At 33.2% G+C, this 20,172-nt stretch overlaps 1 pseudogene; it reads right to left on the minus strand.

Annotated features, from left to right (window-relative positions):
- Positions 1 to 5,307: 5,307 nt before the first annotated feature.
- Positions 5,308 to 6,495, minus strand: LOC100610647 (dnaJ homolog subfamily A member 1-like; annotated as a pseudogene).
- Positions 6,496 to 20,172: the final 13,677 nt, after the last annotated feature.

Below are 20,172 nucleotides of genomic sequence, written 5' to 3' on the forward strand. Positions count from 1 at the left end.
TGAAAAACATTTTCAAGCTATGAGATTTACATATATATGTGTATATATATATATACATATAAATTCTATATATCCGTCTAGTGAATATCTTGATACATCGATCTTTATTAACCAAGAGGAATTATCTTCCCTTTTAAATTGTCCCAGTTACTAGAGTCATTTTTAAATAAAAATATTTTCGTTTTCTTGCAATATTAGCTGCTAGTAAATAAAATATCTTTCGATTACTTTCCTATTACTACCAAATAGCTTCTTTTTTCATGAAAGTAAACATAGGGATAAAAAGTTTTATCCTTCATGTTGTAAGTTTTGGCTTAGATATTCCATTGTAATGTGTTCTAAAATCATTAGTGAAGATATTTTAGTAGACATTGGAAACTTATTTTCATTTCACCCCATAAATTTATAACTATAAGTAAATATTTTATGCATGTTATATTTTAACTATGAATATAAATCAATGGATTATAAATAAAATATCTAAGCATATGATGAGACCATATGCATAGTTTTGCTTGTATATTTTATTTTTCTTCTTAGTTTACCATCAGTCATGACTGCTGAATACATATTAAGCTAAAGTTTCCTAAGTTTGCTCACAGGGTGTTTTATTTTTTAAAAGAAAATTTAATATTTAGCAGTCAGTTAAAATATTGATATTTTCTAAAATTGAACCACATTTTGGTTAAAACACTTATTTTTCAATAAAATACAAATGAATATTTTTGTTGATTCTGAAAGTTGTGTAACCCAAGTTTTTGATTAGAGCACTTAAGCATGTTAAAATACACATTGTATTGTCATGGCTATTGGTTTCCCTCATAGGGAAGAACTCAGTGGCATTTGCCTAGGGTGCATTGCATTGGCCTACCTATCATTAAATTCTAGTTTAGAGCTGCAAACTGAAGTGCTGCCTGGCTTGGTAAAATTGAAACTGCTTGTTTGAGCCATTTCAATGATTAGCCTACAAGAAATCTATCAGTCCTGAAATAAAAATGTACTCAGGCAGTACACTTATTGGAATGCTAGACTCTAGGTTCCTTCAGCAATCATAACTCTCAGGTGGAAAGTTAATCTCTAGAAGTATTTTGTTCTGTTTTTGTTAGTTTTTAAAACACCTGTTGGAAAGCCATATCCTCTTTCCTGCCTTAAAGATGTTTCCTGGCTACAAGTATAATCCTTTGCAATGGTAATTTTGAGGGCATGCAAGGAAATATGGAAACTTTATGGACCATTGTCCAGTCTGAATTGGCCATTCACTGTAGGAATATTACAGATTTGATTTCCATTTGAGTGAAAGGTTGGATTATAGGAGCTCTAAGATCTAAGAGTCCTTATAACTGTGATGTTCTTTAACAGGTGTAAAAAATAAGTGGTCAGTGTATGTGTGGAAATTCAAAGATATATAAGAAGCTAAGAGTAGAGATTATTCAATTTAATAATGATCATCATTATGCACCCCATACCAGTTTAGTTGTTGAGGATGGCTTTGTCAGGAGCCCAGTTCTCTTCTCAATCAGATTCTAGCATGGGTAAGAAAGAAAGTAGAATTTCTAAAGCCTCTGTTCCCAATAAGCCATACTGCCTCAGCTTTCTTGTTGGAGAGTCAAGAATCCTAGTGAGTGAAACTGTTTTATTATTTTTTCATTCCAAACTCTTTTACTAGAAACCAAACTTTAGAAAAATATGATTAAACTCAATGACTGTGAAGATATCTAACCTGATATGATTCTAAAAATTCTTTCTTATTCCCAAGTTTAAGTCTATGCACCCTGTGGTGGAAAAAATTAAGCTCATTATGTTGTTTATTCCAGGTAACTATAAAAAATGGAAACTTCTAAATTTCACACCCAACAATTAGCTACTTTTCTATTCTTTACTACTGTGAGTATAATTGGATTTGAATGAATAGGATAAATATAAGAGCAATCTCTTTATGTGGTGGCAGAGCAGTCAATAACCTGAATCTAACATAAGCATTATAAATATACACTTTGTTAAAAATAATAAAATTATCAAGGCAAATATAAATAAACCCACATTAAGATCAACATTTCCTAACTTAATCTCTACATCATTGTTTAATATATACTGTTTTATAATTGCAACATTATTTAATGCTCATTGAAACATTTTCTGTGCCTTTTCTTTTTGGTACTTTTTAAAAAACTTAGTTCATTACTAACATAATAAGCATTCAACACAAGACTATTGGTTGAGGATATTAACAAATATAATAAGTGAAATCGCTGGTACAACTGTAAAATTAAATTTGAACTATATTTTAAATATTTTCAAGCTATTTAAGTAAATCAAAGTTTAAAAATTCAACAAATTATATCTCAGAGTACTGTGAGATGGTTGTTCTTAACCTCCCTACTGTTTAAAGGAAAAGAGGCCCCTTTTCCTGCACGAGGCTAATCCTTCTACTCATACTTGAGATTCCATATCCTCTCACCTGTGTCTAAATTATTTCCACCTCTAATATTTTCTTTTTATAATGTTTAAAATTGCCTAAGATGCACCATTTTAACTGTAGTATCAAAAACAAAAGCATTTCCCTTCCCTCATCCTTCTCGCCACAATCTATTTTGTCTAATTATTAAACTTTTCATCTAATTCTTCCTTCGTAACACCATTGGAACTGATTTATTAAAAGGCGCACCTGTCACAGTGTTGCCAAAAGCAAAGAATACATTTCCATCCTAATCTGACCTAATCTCTCTGTGGTCCTCGAAACTGAAGACCACTCTCATTTATTATGCTATTATCTTTCATCTGGGTCTTTTGGCTGCCATGATATATTTTTCCTGGGATTTGCCTTTCTTTTTCAGAGTCCTTCTTTGATTATACAGAGTTAGGTTTGTTGGGTTTTGTTTTGTCTAAGATTTATCTATAAGCTTTTCTTCTTTCCTCCGTTTTTCTTTTCTAACCTGGTCTACTTTAATTTTACACTCCTTTCACTTATGACTTCAATGATCTAGAAACCAATGATTTCTAAATCTGCAACTCCAAGCAAACCTCCCACTAGACCCTAGAAATTGTATTTTTGTTCTCTTAATAGATACCTCTATATATTGATGTTACATGGCTTATGCTCCAAAATGAACTTATAGCCCTATAACATCTATTATTTTCCCTTCTTTCATTCTTTTGCTAATGACAAGTGTTCACCTAAATTTATATTCCTCTCCTCATTCTTAATCACTTAAAATATGTTTCAGCCTCCCTTGTGCTTAGGTGTAGCCATAGGACTGATTTTCAGCTGATTTAATTTGAGAGGAAGTGATGTGTTCTATTTCCACACATGGTCCCAGACATTCCCAATGCATGCTCTTTCATTTGAATTTTCTTTTAACTGGTGGGAATCTTGCGACAAACTTGATTGCCATAAATTGAAAGTTTGGAAATCCCTCTCAGCTTAGGAACCTAAATGACTGTTGAACAGAGCTGCCCCACACAATTACATTTTATGAACAAAGAGTAACCATCTTATTGCACTTAAAGCCAGAGTCATATGGGGGAATTAATTTAATTTAAATATTCTGAAACATAGAGATACTTAAGCCCAAACTTGGATGTCATTACAAATCTTTGAATTTATGTGATCTAATCAATCACGTACATATAGGCACACACATATGTGTGCAAACATATAGCTATCTGTTTATCAATTAATCATCTATTTATCGCATTTGCCCCCATATATTTCCATCATTATTTAACTCAAGTCCCCATCTTTTCTTACCTTAACACTTTCAATAGATTCTTAATAAGCCTCCCAGAATGTAGCTTTACCCCTGCTTACTCCCCATCTCCTTTCAGTCTTTTATTCAAAATAACATTTCTTAAATATGTGGTTAGTTATTTAGCTCACCTACTCAAAATATTTTTGAGAAATGCTTTGTAATCAGTATATTAAGGAGACATTCATACATTTCAAGAATTGCTTGAATTCTGATATTCAGATTTAAGCATGTGAACATATGATGAAACTTTTAAACATACAATTGAAGTTATTCATTATAATTTGCTATACTACCAACATTAAATTACAGTTACGTTGGAGCATAAGCCAAAAGGTTTAAAGTAAGCCTGTGACATACCAAAGGAACACTTTCTTATATTATACATGAAAATTAATTGTCCATGTCAAGGTCTTTTTACTTCAACTTCTAAGTTACCCATCTCTGGAAGTTACTACTTAGGGGCATATTATGGTCCAAAGAGAAAGGATTAAAAATAACTAGGACTGGTCAAGTTATACATATGGGTATATATGCATGTGTGTGCGTGCGTGTGGGTGTGTGTGCAGAAGGGAAAACAATCCTAGAAGTTCAAGCCCTCAAGTAGCAGCATGTTATTAAAAATTCCTTCTTTAGAAAGGTATCCTTTATATCATTGATACCACAGCCTAAATTATATCATGCCATCTTCAAGTAACAGTTGAGGCAACAGAATAAATGCAGAGGAATCACAATGGAACTTATATAATACAAATAACTATACAAACCAACACTTCTCTACAAATTACGTTTTTTTTTTTTTTCTAATTGCTGGTTAAATACAGTTTTAATTTTATAGATTAAGAATGAAATGTCATACACTGCAGCCTAGACATATACCTAGCATTTCAGTCCAAGTTTGTTCACGGACACAGATGAAATCAATAACAACGTTTGGCCTAACAAATGCTAATGGAACTTCTTTTTAAAGTAGTTTTTACAGATATTAAACTCCATCTTGCACACTGAAGTCATCATACATACAGTGCAGAGTCAGGGATTTTATATTTGCCTTTATTCTTCATTTAACTTTTGATATGGGTTGGCTGTGCCTCCACCCAAATCTCAGTTTGAATTGTATCTCCCAGAATTCTCATGTGTTGTGGGAGGGACCCAGGGGGAGGTAATTTAATCATGGGGGCTGGTCTTTCCTGTGCTATTCCCGTGATAGTGAATAAGTCTTATGAGATCTGATGGGTTTATCAGGGGTTTCCGCTTATGCTTCTTCCTCATTTTTCTCTTGGCACTGCCATGTAAGAAGTGCCTTTTGCCTCCCACCATGATTCCGAGGCCTCTCCAGCCATGTGGAACTGTAAGTCCAATTAAACCCCTTTTTCTTCCCAGTCTCAGGTATGTCTTTATCAGCAGCATGAAAACAGTCTAATACAACTTTTAAAACACTACTATAGTTTACTATTGAAACAAAAACAATAGCAAGCAGTAAGCGTATTACGATTACAGTCTTCCACTCATTCACTGCTGCACATAAAATGCCAACTGTGAGTGTTATTCACTGGCCCCATTAAGAGGTTTGACACTGAACACCACCTCTAGGATGATGTTTATAATCCTCATATGCTTCTCCATTGTCATGCTGTCATCTTTTCTCATTTGGATCGAAGTCCACCAGTTCTATCTGATCCATTTCATCAGTCTCTTCTACTTTCTTCCTCTAAGGTAGGAGTTTTTTCAGCAAGAGAGTTCACCAGCTGAGGGAAAGCCATTCTCAGGAAAAGTTTACCTTCGATTAGATAATTTGGCAACTCTTCATATGGGCTACATAAATTGGCATTCCTTCGTTTAGCACACCCAAGATATCTCCATGCTGATAATCTGACCTGGATGAGAGGTGATGACTACAGTTCAGTCATTAAGAGTGGAAGCTACAAAATGCTTCAACCAGCTGTATGTCCATACACATGAAAAGTTCTCCTCCTCATTGAATAAAAACAGTGTGCGGCTTCTGATCTAACACAATAATAATATCTCCTAGCTCCAATCCTGGTTCTTTGGTCTGCTTCGCCATGGAACGTTACCTTCTGGCCATCTTTCACGCCTTTGTCAATATGGACTTGTACAATCTTCTTTTTCTCTGTCTTCCTTCCATTGCAGCTTTTATATCTATCTTCGGGACTGATATGTTCTCCATGGCCCTAGCACTCTATGCCCACGAATTAAATTTGCTAAACCATTCCAGGTCCTATCTGATGAATTCTTATTTGCATTCCAGTAACTATGCAATTGGGACAGCCCTCTACTGTTCCTTTCTTACCACTTCTACCTTCACATTTGTCACAAATCACATTTTTTTTGTTTTATTTGCAGAGCCAGTTTTCTTGCCACACCTTTATATAAATCTTCTAAGGTTATTGACAGCTGACACACATTTTTACTTTTCCTTTCCCTCTGCATACTTCCTCCTTCTCCTCCAAAAATCATATCAAAGATGTCCACAGGAGAGCCAGAAGCGCTACCTGCTCCACCCTCTTTAATTACCTGGCTTTCCTCCTTTGACATACAATTCGCTTTTCTTTGCATCAGAGAGAACTTGACAAGCTGGAGAAATCTGCCTAAATTTATCTCCTTCATTCAGGTTCTTACCAGAGTGGTACTTCAATGCCAGTTTCCTATAAACCTTTTTCTTATAATATTTTTGAGCGGCATTGGATTTTACCCCCAAAGCATAACAGAAACTGGGTTCTTTCACCATTTTTTACTGGCAGTAAGTGGGCTGAGGTTGATGTGGAGGGTGTGCAAAGGAACGCACCTAGTAGTTGTGCTCAGATGCGGCAGCCACGACTCCACCTCTCGCCAAACGTTCTGGAAAGTTCCCTCAAAATATTTTAAATATTGTCACATTTTTTGATCCATCTATCTAGCGTGTATTGAGTATTATTACTTATATGTTTATACTTAGATAGACACATAAATAAGCACAATCTGTCATTTCAAGAAATGTACATTTTAATGGAAAAAACCACGTAACTATAAAACAACTGTAAAAACATAGATCCTTCCCTTTTTGTACATAACATAAAATCCAAACTACTTGGCATGGCATGAAAGGACCTAGTGAAATTCTAGAAGTTATTAAACAGATGTTTTGGGAGCATTTGGAAGAGAAAGCAATGATCGTTAGGAGCCAGCGTGGGCTCACAAAGAATAACTTCTTTTTTGATAGAGTTGTTAGACCGTCAAACTAGGTGAATTTTATAGACAAACTTTGTTGATTTCAACAAGCCATGTTTGTCCTTAGTAAAGCTCTTTCATTGATATCCTTAAAAGAAAATGTGAAAATATTAATTGGAAGGCAAAATATTAGAATATTAATTGATAATACATGATAATCAAAGGTCTTTGTTTGTTACCAAGTTCTTCCCACCTGATCTTATTGAAATTTTTAACAAGTCTTTGAAGTCATAAAAGGAAAGCTAAAACAATTTTAAGTAAAACGAAACTGATGAGTATTATTTTATCTTACTTTTTCTAGCTCATATCTGTGGTAGTATAATCATTACTAGACAACATTATTTAAAAGGACATCTGCCTCAGTGAGGCTTGTGGCAACTCCACCAAGTGCTAAGAAACACTAAAGACAAATAATCTGAAGACAAAATGACAGATAGAAAACACTAAAAATTCTTTTCAAATATTTGAATAATGTGGAAAGGCAGAAAATGCAGAAAATGAAATGCAAATCATTTTAAAATAAATATACAAGTAAGCATTTTAATATTATGAGCATTTTTATAGATATATAAACATAAATAAAACATAATTTTTGAAACTTAGTTATTATTTCATAATGATATTTTTGACCCTTATAGTATGCAACCATTTTTTTCCATGTAACTATATATTTTTAAGAATATGCTTTTGCCCAGAGTGTGATCAAAACTGTTCATTATTAATGTTAAACCAGGAGAATTCTGTGGAATGGAACTGATTGTAGAGAAATTGGTGTCAGGTGGACCAGTTGTAACTGTGCCATCCAAAATGGTAGACAATAGTTGCATGTGACCATTGAGAAATTGAAATGTGGCTAGCATGAGTAAAGAACAAATTTTTAATTTTGTTTAATTTAATTTAAATATCTACATGTGGTTAGTGGTTAGAATATTGGACAACAGAAATCTAGAAAATCTTCATCAACACAGAAAATTCTAGTGGACAGTGCTGGCTTGATACACATAAGATATACATGGAAAACAATGATGGGTTAGTGATAGAAAAGAAAGGGACAATTCATATATTAAAAAGAAATATTTAAATGGCTTATTGATGGGTCTTCATACTGATTCAAAATTGGGGTTTTAGTGAGCCGAAGAGTCCCCATCTAGAGTGCTGAACTAATAATGCTTGTGAAGAATATCTTTACAATATGCACTTTTAAATTACTTACTAAAAGTTAAGATTAAAAAAGCATTTCAGATATACAGTAGCAACAGGTAAATTTAGGCCTGTAATTGTAAAATTATTTAATATTTGGTCAATGTTTATTGCATTTGGGCTACTATAGAAGCACTTAATATATTGTTTTATTTAATTTTCACTTGCAATTCTATGCTACAGTATTATTTCAGTGCACAATATTATTATTGTTTCGATTTCAAATACGTAGAAACAAAGAAAAAGTTAAGTATCATATGGAAATATGTAGAAACAATGAAAATGTTAAATGTCGTGTGGAAAATTTTGAAACTAGATGACAACAAAGCAGGGATTTCAACTCTCATCTCTTTGACACTAGCATCCAAATTTGTAATTGCTAATCTCTTCATCACGGTCCGTAGGGTTCTGCTTGAATAGTCCTGATCTAAAACACTCTTTTTCAAAGGCTAGTGTGATGAGCAGCCACCCAAAGATATGTGATGTGATCAGTTGATATAGACATTTCAAATGCTCAATAAACCTAAACTGATTAATTTTTCTCAACATATAGTGTAAGAACTTACTTGCATTTTCATTATAAATATTCAGCATAAATCTATTGAAGCAAATGTATGTAATTAATATAAACTATACATTAAGACATATAATATTAGTGTAATACTAATTACTTTAAAATAAAAATGAGTATTTTAAGTCACATTGTAACAACTTTATTTTTGTAAGTTCTGAGAACTCTAAACCTTGTGCATCAATAAAGGTTTCATCATGAATATACTATTTAAATTATTTTTTAATTGAAAAATAATTGTATATATTATATATTTTTGAAGTACACTGTGATATGTTGATATATGTTTGCATTGCAAAATGATTAAATTAAGCTAATACCAAATCTATCACCTTGCATATTTATCATTTTTTGTGGTGAAAATAGTTAAAACCTACAACTTTGAAACATGCAATGAGTTATTATTTATTATAGTTACTATTCTGTGTGACAGATTACTAAATCTTATTTCTCCTGTCCAACTGAAATTTTTTTAGCCTTTGATCAACATCTCCCTTTTTCCTGTTCAACCCCTCTGCCCCTCTGATAAACACCATTCTACTCTCTATTTCTATATATTGAAGTTTTTAGTTTCCACATATGAGTGAGACCATGCAGTATTTGTCTTTCTGTGTCTGTGCCTGGCTTATTTTATTTAGCACAATGTTTATATATGTTGTTGTAAATGACAGAATTTTCTTCTTGTATAAGGCTAAATAGTATTCCATTGAATGCATATGACATATTTTCTTTAATTATTTATCCAATGAGGTACACCAAGTTTGCTTCCATATCTTAGCTATTGTGAATAATGCTGCAGTGGACATGGAAAGGCAGATACCTCTTTGGCAAACTTATTTCAGTTCTCTTCAATATGTACTTGGAAGTGAGATTGCTGGATCATATGGTAATTCTATTTTTGGTTTTCTGAGGAAATTCCATACTAGTTTCCATAGTGGCTATATTACTTTACATTCCCACCAATGTTGCACAAGAGTTCCCTTTTCTCCACACCCTTGCCAACACTCGTTATATCTCATCTTTTCGATAACAATTCTAAAAGGTAAGAGTTTGTATCTTGTGATTTTAATTTGCATCTCCCTCATAATTAGTGATCATGAGCATTTGTATGACTTTTTTGGGAGCTGTCTATATAAGTTCTTTTCCATTTTTTTGATTGGGTTCTTTGTTTTCTTGCTATTGAGACATTTGAGTGTTGTTTTTAAATATATTTTGGAGATTAGTCCTTTATCAGATGAGGATAAAGGGATGAAATATTTCCTCCCAATCTGTGGGCTGTCTTGTCACTCTATTAATTATTTTCTTTGCTGCATGGATGCTTTTTAGTTTGATACAATCCATTTGCTTATTTCTGCTTTTGTTGCTGTGCTTTTAGGGTCTTATCAAAGAAATCTTCACCCAGACCAATGTCACCTATATTTTCTTCTAGTAGTTTTAGAGTGTCAGGATTTATGTTCAAGTTTTTAATCCTTTTTAAGTTGATTATTGTATATGGTAGGAGATAAGGGTCCAATTTCTTTCTTCTGCATGTGGTTATCCAATATTTCCAATACCATTTATTGAAGACACTCTTCTTTCTCCATTGTGTCTTATTGGCACCTTTGTAGAAAATCAATTGAGCATAAATACATAAATATGTGAGTTTATTTCTGGGTTCTCTATCCTGCATCATTGGTCAATGTGTTTGTTTTTATGTCAGTGCCATGCTGTTTAGATAAATATAGCACTGTAGTGTATTTTAAAGTCAGGCAGTATGATGCCTCCGGCTTTGTTCTTTTTGCTCAAGATTGATGTGGCTATTTGGGGTCTTTTGTGGATCCATATGAGTTTTAGGATTGTTTTTCCTATATCTGTGAAAAAAATGGCATTGGAATTTTGATAAGGACTGCCTTCAATCTAAAGAGTGCTTTTGAAAGTATGGACATTTTAACAATATTAATTCTTCTAATTCATGAACATGGAATACTGTTTCATTTATTTATGTTGTAATCTATTTATTTCAGCAATGTTTTATAGTTTTAAGTATACAGATCTTTCACCTTCTTGGTTAAATTTACTTCTGAGTATCTTATATTTTGATGCTATTGTGAATGGGATTGATTTCTTAATTTTTTTTCAGATAATTCCTTTTTAGTGTAAAGAAGTGAAATTGATTTTTTGTGTGTTCATTTTGTATCATGCAATTGTACTGAATTCATCAGTTCTAACAGTTTTGGTGGAGTTTTTAGGGTTATCTATGTATAAGATAATATCATGTGGCAATTTCACTTCTTCCTTTCCTATTTGGATGGCACTTATTTATTTATTTATTTGTTTATTTTCTTTCTTTCTTTCTTTTTGTCTAATTGCTCTGGCTAGGACTTGTGGTACTATGGACATCCTTGTCTTGTTTCTGATTCTAGTGAGAAAACTTTCTACTTTTAACCATTGAATACGATGTTAGCTGTGGGCTTTTCATATATACACTGTATTGTGTTGAGGTACATTCCTTCTATGCCTAATTTTTGAGAGTTTTTTATCACGAAATAATTGTGAATTTCATCACATGTATTTTTCTGCATCTATTGTGATGATCATATGATTTTTGTCCTTCATTCTGTAAATATGGTATGCCACATGTAACAACTTGTGTATGTTGAACCATCCTTTTATTTCAGGGATAAATTTCAATCAACTATGGTGAATAATCCTTTTAGTATGATGTTTAGTTTTTGGTTTACTAGTATTTTGTTGAAGATTTTTGCATTTAGTTCACCAGGGACATTGGCCTGTAAATGTCCTTTTTTGGAGAGTTTTTGTCTGGCTTTGGTATCAGAGTAATGCTGGTCTTACAAAAAAATCTTGGAGGTATTCCCTCCTTTTCAATTCTTTGGAAAAGCATGAGAAGGATTGGCATTATTTTTTCTTTATAAGCAGAACTAAAGTAGAATTATTCCATAAAGTCATCTGGACCTAAGCTTTTTTGGATAGTTTTTTTTTTTTTTTTACTATTGATTCAATCTCTTTATTCATTATTGGTCTATATACAGTTATAGTTTTTATTTATTTTTGATTCTATTTTTTAGGTTCCGTGTTTCTAGGAATTTATCTTTTTTTTTTTTTTTTTTTTAACAGAGTCTCCCTCTGTCGCCAGGCTGGAGTGCAGTGGCACCATCTCGGCTCACTGCAACCTCCACCTCCTGGGTTCAAGTAATTCCCCTGCCTCAGCCTCCTGAGTAGCTGAGACTACAGGCATGTGCCACCACGCCCAGCTAATTTTTGTGTTTTTAGTAGAGACGAGGTTTCACCATGTTGGCCAGGGTGGTCTCGATCTCTTGACCTCGTGATCTGCCTGCCTCGGCCTCCCAAAGTACTGGGATTACAGGCATGAGCCACTGCACTCAGGATATTTCTTCTAGGTTATCGGATTTATAGGCATATAATTGTTCATAGTAGTCTCTTATGATCCTTTGTATTTCTGTAGTGTCAGTTTTTATGTTTGCTCTTTCATTTCTGATTTCATTTTTTTATGTAACTTTTTTTTTTTTTTTGAGACAGAGTCTACTCTGTTGCCCAGGCTGGAGTGCAGTGGTGTGATCTCAGCTCACTTCAACCTCCACCTCCCCGGGTTCAAGCAATTCTGCTGCCTCAGCCTCCTGAGTAGATACTGTAATCCCAGATGGGATTACAGGCGTGCGCCACCATGCCCGGCTAATATTTGTCTTTTTAGTAGAGATGGGGTTTCACCATGTTAGTCAGGCTGGTCTGGAACTCCTGAACTTGTGATCCACCCACCTCGGCCTCCCAAAGTGCTGGGATTACAGGTGTGAGTCACCGCACCCGGCTGAAATCTCTTATATTTTTAACTTTGTTTTCTCATATACGTTTTTGCCCCAGTCATTTAAACTTATCACCATCTTTAATCCAACTCCAGAGTGTCCCACACATGTTAATGGATACTTTGAATTAATAATTTATTATACACTTTCCTTGTAAAAAAGGCTAATACGTGTTTCAATTACATCAAAAAGAAATTATTAAGGATAAAAATTTTTTTGAAGGGTGACATCTTTAATGAAATAAATAGGCTTCTTTGTCCTTATTTGCTCTTAAGTATTGCATAGAACATACTCTGTAGGATTTGCATCTTTCAGAAAGTCTGTTTCATATGGATCTAATCATTAAAACATACATTTGGTTGGCAGAAACTTCTACTATTTATAGATAAACCCAGAATATAAAAAGCAATTCACGTTCAGAAAAAAAGAGGTGAATCAGATGTTTGTTGATGTTATCAAAGATAGTAGTGATACTCTTCTATCCAATATCCACAGAAAAGGAGCTCCCTTTTTCCTATCAGAAATAAAGCTATAGACTATGCAGAGAAAAGAGCATTATAAAATTTGCTAGAATAAAAAGGGGACCAGGGGTTTTAAGATTCCGTAGGAAATGATACTTGGAACTGGTAAGAAGAACACTAGATAGGCAGGTTCTTAAAGTAGGGGGAGGTATTATTAAAATAATACCTAAAATAATTAAAAGAGAGGGGATAAGGACTTATTAATGTGAGGGCACACTCATGTGGGTCACATTCTGTAGACCTATGTCCTTGCCACCTCCAGGTAAACTCAAACAAGGTAAAGCAAAGCCTAATTTATTGACTTGCCTTCCCTCAGCATCACGTAATTTTGGTACAATTCCAGCATGCTTAGAGAAATAAATATTGAAAATTGTACTTCTGTTTACTAGTGAAAATTAAAATTATTTTTCCAAACTTAGGAAACAGGCAAGAGTATACAACTTGGTGATTTTTAATATGTTTAGGAATTTTCTGATAGTCACTTGGGGGAAAAATAGGAAGAAAGAAATTTGTAGCTGGAATCTCTTAATTAGCCTTATCTGACATTGTTAGAGAATGGAATTTTCTTGCTCACTATATGTGATCAACAGCCACAGATGCATTGTTTATTATATGGAGTCCACTATATCTTACTAAGAGCCACGCGTTCATTGTTTATGATTTCTGATTAATGGTTCACGCATAGCATCCTCAGGCAATGGCTTGAAATTGTCATGACCTAGGTTAAGCCATATAACAATAAAGGTAGGATAGTTTTCTATCCCAAAATATAAATCAGTAGTCTGGATTTCAAGATCTTATGCAGACAACTTATTTCATGGGTTCTAAAATGATTTTCCTACACTCTGTCAAAACATTTCACACTTTAGTCTTCTTGCTGGTTCCTTTGTTAGCAAAACTTTCACACATGCTTAAGATAAAATTGTCTAAGACATTTGGTTTAATAATGGGTATTGTGCATGGTAGTTTGCAGAACAACTCCTGGATAGTTCTCTAGGGGTCATAGGAAAGGGCATTGGCTGTAACTTCAGTAAACATATTTTGATCGCAAAGAATAACCTTCTCCACACTGACCACCTAGTAACGCCATTCCATCTGACAACATAAACAAAAGCCTTGTCCACTTCTGTATATATACTCAACAGGAATAGTGTTCCCACATCAAATCTAAGGTGCCCAGTTAAATTTGAATTTCAAATGCATTTTTAAGTATATTAGGTGCAAGGGGGCATACTTATATTTTAAAATTATTTATTGATTATCTGAAATTCAAACTTAGCATGCATGCACTGTGACAATACTAGTTGTACAGACAGAGAAGGAAGTAGCCTAGATACAGGTTATATTACTTGCTCAACAATCTTTTCAGAATGGAAGTTGTTTAAGAGATGTATTTAGTTGAAAAGTAGGGATTGGTGGAGCTAAAGATATTAGAAGAGAAAGAGAGGCACCGTAAGGGTAGAAAGCAGTTTGTAGGGGTTAGAATTGGTGACTTCCTTCGTGGGGAGAGTCAATTCTTACAGAAATTTCAATAGCATATTCAAGCATGGGCCCTGCTGCATTGGTGGTCCACATATTGTCAGAAACAAACAAACACATGATAATCTGCCTATGTTCAACTATATACTAACTGCTACAAATGGAGGCACTTAAATAATTTCACATGGAAATGATGAATTTAAATCAAACTAGACTTGATTCAAATTGCAAATATTTTCTTCGATTAGCTGGGAAAAATAGACTATATTATCTAACCTCGCCAAACCTCAATTTCTCATTTTAAATCAGGGAAGCAATATTTCTTATCTAAGGGCTGTGAGGAGTTTTCCTATAAGTAATATACTCACATTAGTGCCTGAGCTAATAAATTAAATACTCAATGCAATTTACCTAGTATTACTAAGTAGATGTAGCTATAAAATATAAATAAAATGATATTGTGGCAATATTTTTTATCTAGATAAATATTTCCAACGAAACAAGACTTTACCTTAATTTACCACAGTATCCTTTACTCCTAGGGCAGTGATTTGGGGCAGAGTAAATATTCAAAACCTATTTGTTGAAGAAATGCATGTACTCAGATAATTCAATTTAAGCATCCGACTTTCGTCTTGTGAAAACAACTTAGAACCATGTTCTATCATCTTGCTTCAGAAGATCTTTGCCTTTGGGCCTAGAAAAATTGTTTGTATAAAAATGTAGTTTAATTTGTATACCTTCTTTAGAGATTTCCACTTCAGCTGGTCTGATTAAACTTCAATTGTTTAATCCACAATAGAAGTTGCAAAAACTCGTCTCTCGTTATGTGTCAATATATTATGTGGAAAAAAAAATTCTATTTTTAACTTATTTTCCCTTATGGAATTTTGTAGCTACCTTATTCACAAGCTATTGTGAACATAAAATGATAACTTTTCATTTTCAGATCAACAAAGAAATTATTATGGAAAGAGAAAGAATTTTTACTATGATTATATAGTAAATTATAACAAAATTATTGCTAAAATCATTGTTTTAATAGCATAATTATAATTTGCATTACTCATAATAAAAAAAGAAAATATTCGTAAAATAAAATTATTTTTTGCCTCCTAATTTCCACATTTAATATGTTCTTGCCAGCATTTATGTATATGTTGACCATAACTGAGTAGCTAAAAAAGGTAAAAGAACTTTCTCTTTCACACCAACAGAAAGAGACTTCTAAATTAAAGCTACTTTTTATTTCCAGTCTTTTCACAATAGGAAATGATGATCTATTATTTCATTGGATTTGGGCTTTTGACAACAAAAGTAAAAAGAGATCTGGTAATTCAGAGAATTAAACTGTGTGGATGGGCAAGATTAAATTCTGTACCAAAAAGAAAAAAAAGAAACAGCTAGAGAGAAATTCATATTGATATGAGACAAATGTTTTGATGAAGGCTTAGAAAAAAAAGAATAGACGGTAATCAAACTAAGTATCATTCATGCACTACACACAGTGCAACCAAAAACAGATGTGAAGGGCTGATGTGACAGTAATACTAGATAATAAAGCTATTCAATGCCAACTCACATTTACCTGATTATTACTGGTTCTTTGATTGAATTATATGTAAGAAAAGTATGTTGGTAAAGTACTAAATGTGTTTCAATTATTGAATTTGCCATCAATCCATCACCAAAAATAACCAACTCTCATCATTTAAGTCACCTATAAAGGTGCTGAGTCAGAAGGGCACACTGTAAAGCAAAATAAATCTACAAGTAACAAAAGCTATATTATTGAAAAATAATAATAATCACAACAATAGCTGAGCACTTTTTAAATGACTGGTCTTATGCCAAATGCTTTCTTTTCATTTTCTTCGTTACTCTTCTCAGAAGCCTTGAGCTAAGTGTTATTGTCATTTATGTTTTTATAGATAAGGAAACTAGCTTAAAGAAGTTAAATAAATTACGAAATCTCACAGGAGCAAAAAGTAGAAGAGGCAAGATCTATATATATATAGGTTTTCTGACTTCCACACAGCTGCACTATAGGCTCTGCTAGCTGGTCAGTATGTGATCATAACCTCACTCAATGTTCTCATCAGTGGAATGGGGTAAATGGGGTAAATGCCCAGGTCTGGGAATTATTGTAGTAACAAATGAGAAGATATCAGAAGCTTGTGAAAATTGTGATGTCTAACACCATTACATATATTTTTACTATTAGCAAACAACAAGTTAAGGCAATGGGTTTGTTGAAAACAAATATGATAAGGCTTAGGCTTTATGATGCTTATAGTTGACAATTTCATAGATAATTAAAATAGAGAATAGTATGAAAGCTTTAAAAGAGTTTACAGGAAGGAGAGATTTGATATGAAAGACAGCGGTCAGGAAGAAAAAGAGAAGGCTCAAATAGCAGGTAAGAAAACTTGTATGGGACAATTTAGGACAGTGTTCCAGGGCTAAGTAGAAGTAGTCAAGAGAATTTATGTAATTCAGTGGCTAAGTGCAATATATGACAGCTTCTAATTCCCTATAGCTTTACTAATATGGTTTAGTTTTCACCAATATAACAGGTGAAAAGTAATAGATAAAATATATTTCTATAGTTGTATTAACTTTTTTAGTGATTTTGCACATCTCTTATAGGATTACATTTTGTAATTAATTTTCTGTAAAGATGTCTGCCCATATCTTTGTTCCTTTTTGCTATTGGTTTGTCAGGTATTTCTTCTGCATTAGTGCGAGAGGCTTTTTAGGTGTTAAGATATTACTCCTTTGTGATATGATTGCAAATGTTTTTCTAATTCATATTTGTCTTTTGGCTATGTTTACATTGATTTTGCTGTGGAATATAGACACACACACACACACATATATATATATAATATATATTTTATTTATTCTGAATTTTGTGCCATGAAGAGAAAAAAAACCTCCATTCTGATATTTAAAAAAATACATATATTGTTTTATGACTTCTAGGATTTTTGTGGTTTTATTTTTACATTTAAATATTTGACCCAAATGGAATTCTCCCTGGAGTAATAGTATCAAATAGGATTTAAGTTAATTTATTTTCCATGGGTCTACACAATTGTAGAAATAGCACTTATTATGAAAATCATACTTTGTCTTTCACTAAACTCTCCTGCATGTATTTGGGTATATTTGTAGGTTTTCTCATCTTTTACAGTGATCTGTTAATTTATGCATCAACATCACAGGGTTTTAAAAAGTGTTATAACTTTATAATATGTGTTATAAGGTAGTAGTGCTAGTCTTTCAATGTTATGCTTTATTTTCAGAATTTTTATGGATACTTTTACTTGCTACTTAACCACAAGAACTTTAGATTTCAATTTTGAGATGCCAAAATCTCTTATATTTTTATTTGGGAATTCCCTTAAATTTGCTAATCATCTTAGAAAGAGTTTCAGCTTTTTAATTTTGAGCCTTCTGCTTTTCAAATAGCATGTAAAATATGCAAATAGCATACCTAAGTTCTCTGGATATTTTCTCCCTCAATATCTGCATTCAAGACATAGTAAAATAAACTTGATCACCTAGCCTGATCATGGAGGCCCTGAGGTTTACCTTGATTGTGTCACTCTCAGTACCTGTATAACAAAAAGTCACTTTATTCATATTAACAGTCTGTTGGGCTCAACATGCAAGAACGAGATCAGCCTACAGTACAGACTGGGATGTACCCTCAGATCCCTGAGCTGGAAGGAGAAGGGGCAAGAGAGGATTGGGGTCCAGAGCCAAAGAGGACTGAGGGAGACAAAGGCAGCTGAGACAAAATGACCCATTATCAGAAGCCTTACGTAAAGCCAAGAAACAAGCCAGACTAAATCCCCAGCAACTGCATTGAAGCCAGCAGAAGAAGTGCAATCAGGTGGCTTGGCAGGAGCAGCATCCACTTTTTCTTGGGCATTCTTCTCACAGTGTAGTTAAATGTACAGCAGCATACCCTAGTCCAATTGTATTACTTATTTATTTTCTATCTGCCATACTCTAGAATATAAATATAGTAATGAAGGAATGTTTTAGTTTAACTGCCTTAAATCTTCAGCAAACAGAACCCTACTGAGCACTTAGTGCACACTCCAAAAATATTTTCGAAAGAAAACTTAACAAATACATACTGAATAGATAAATGCGTAACAATTGCAGGAATAAAGGGAGTAATGTTCTGCTAAAAGTGTTATCTCTGATTATTGCATTTCATTAGTTTATTAGTGAGATGGACCATGAGAAAACAGAAGAGGAAAGCCCAAAAGGGCAGAGGTGTGGGCAGAGAAGTGTGTAAAAGTTGAAGCCAAACATGCAATTATTCTTTTCATTGAATTTCATTATGTTTAACTATGTGGTCTATGTAAAGCCAAAATTATTACTTGAGTAATTTTTTTTCTAATTTTTAAAGTTGTCTATATGTCCCTGACCATGCTATTTACCTGACAGAAAATTTTACTCCAATTTTACTGGGAGTTTTATGGTCACTTAAGACCTTGACCTTTCACCATCCCTCCAAAATGGGAATTAGAGTCAGCATTGACTTTGCTTGCTATCATTGAAAAAACTATGCTCCAGATAAAACTTTGCTTTCAGTGGCTAATGCAAGTTTCTTATTCATGTGTTCATTATGAGTGAACTTGACCATTGCAATAGTTTCCATAATCGCTTCCCTACCGTTAGAACAATTTTTGATGATATCACCCTCATGCTTCACTTGCTTAATTAGACCTTAGTGCATCAATGAGTCTTTTTAACTTTCTTCTGCAGAGGCTCTTCTTGCCCAGGGCTAACCCCTGTCTCTAAGTTTTATGCTGTTCTTTTTAGCCAAGGCTTTTTATATTTGAGTACAGTTGCTTTCTAGACAATGTAAGATTTATTGATAACAAAATGTATCTTTACCCATTTATTTAATACTGTCTGAGTGGGGAAGGGATTTGATGTTTATTGAATAACTACTATGTATAAGGTTGTGTGTCATGCATGTCACATTCATGGTTTTATTTAAACTTAAGATATTATTTTCCTTATAGTAAACTAATAGATAATTGTTCACTGTAAAAATTTCAGGGATGCACAAATTTACAATACAGAAAACAAAGTTAACTAAACTTCTATCCCAGCCCAGATTTAGCCATCTTTAATATTTCGAGGTATGATGAGGTAGAAAAATATAGTTTTTCTATAGGTATATTTAACACATGTATACAGTTGTGTTCTTATCATCTCATTTAAAGATGTCTACCATATTTTGAGGATTTTCACATTTTATTAAAATATTTTTGAAACATCCTATGTAATGACAAATTCTATTGCAAAACATTTGTGCTCTTTCTAATGGGCAATTGAAATTGCAATTGATGGATTCAAAAGCATGAGTTCAAACAGAGAACAAAAATTAGGGGGATACAATCTAACATGGGCAATATTCTCAGGGTATGGTGCTCATATGTTATGTTTAGTTTACTTTAAAAATGATTTTAAAAGTATGATTTCTTATGCTGTATGAGAATTTTGCAATGGTCTGGCTCTGTGTCCCCACCCAAATCTCATCTTGAATTGTAATCCAAATTGTAATCCCCATGTGTTGA

The sequence above is a fragment of the Pan troglodytes genome, chromosome 14 (genome assembly GCF_028858775.2).
Source record: "Pan troglodytes isolate AG18354 chromosome 14, NHGRI_mPanTro3-v2.0_pri, whole genome shotgun sequence".
In the NCBI taxonomy this organism is placed as follows: Eukaryota; Metazoa; Chordata; class Mammalia; order Primates; family Hominidae; genus Pan; species Pan troglodytes.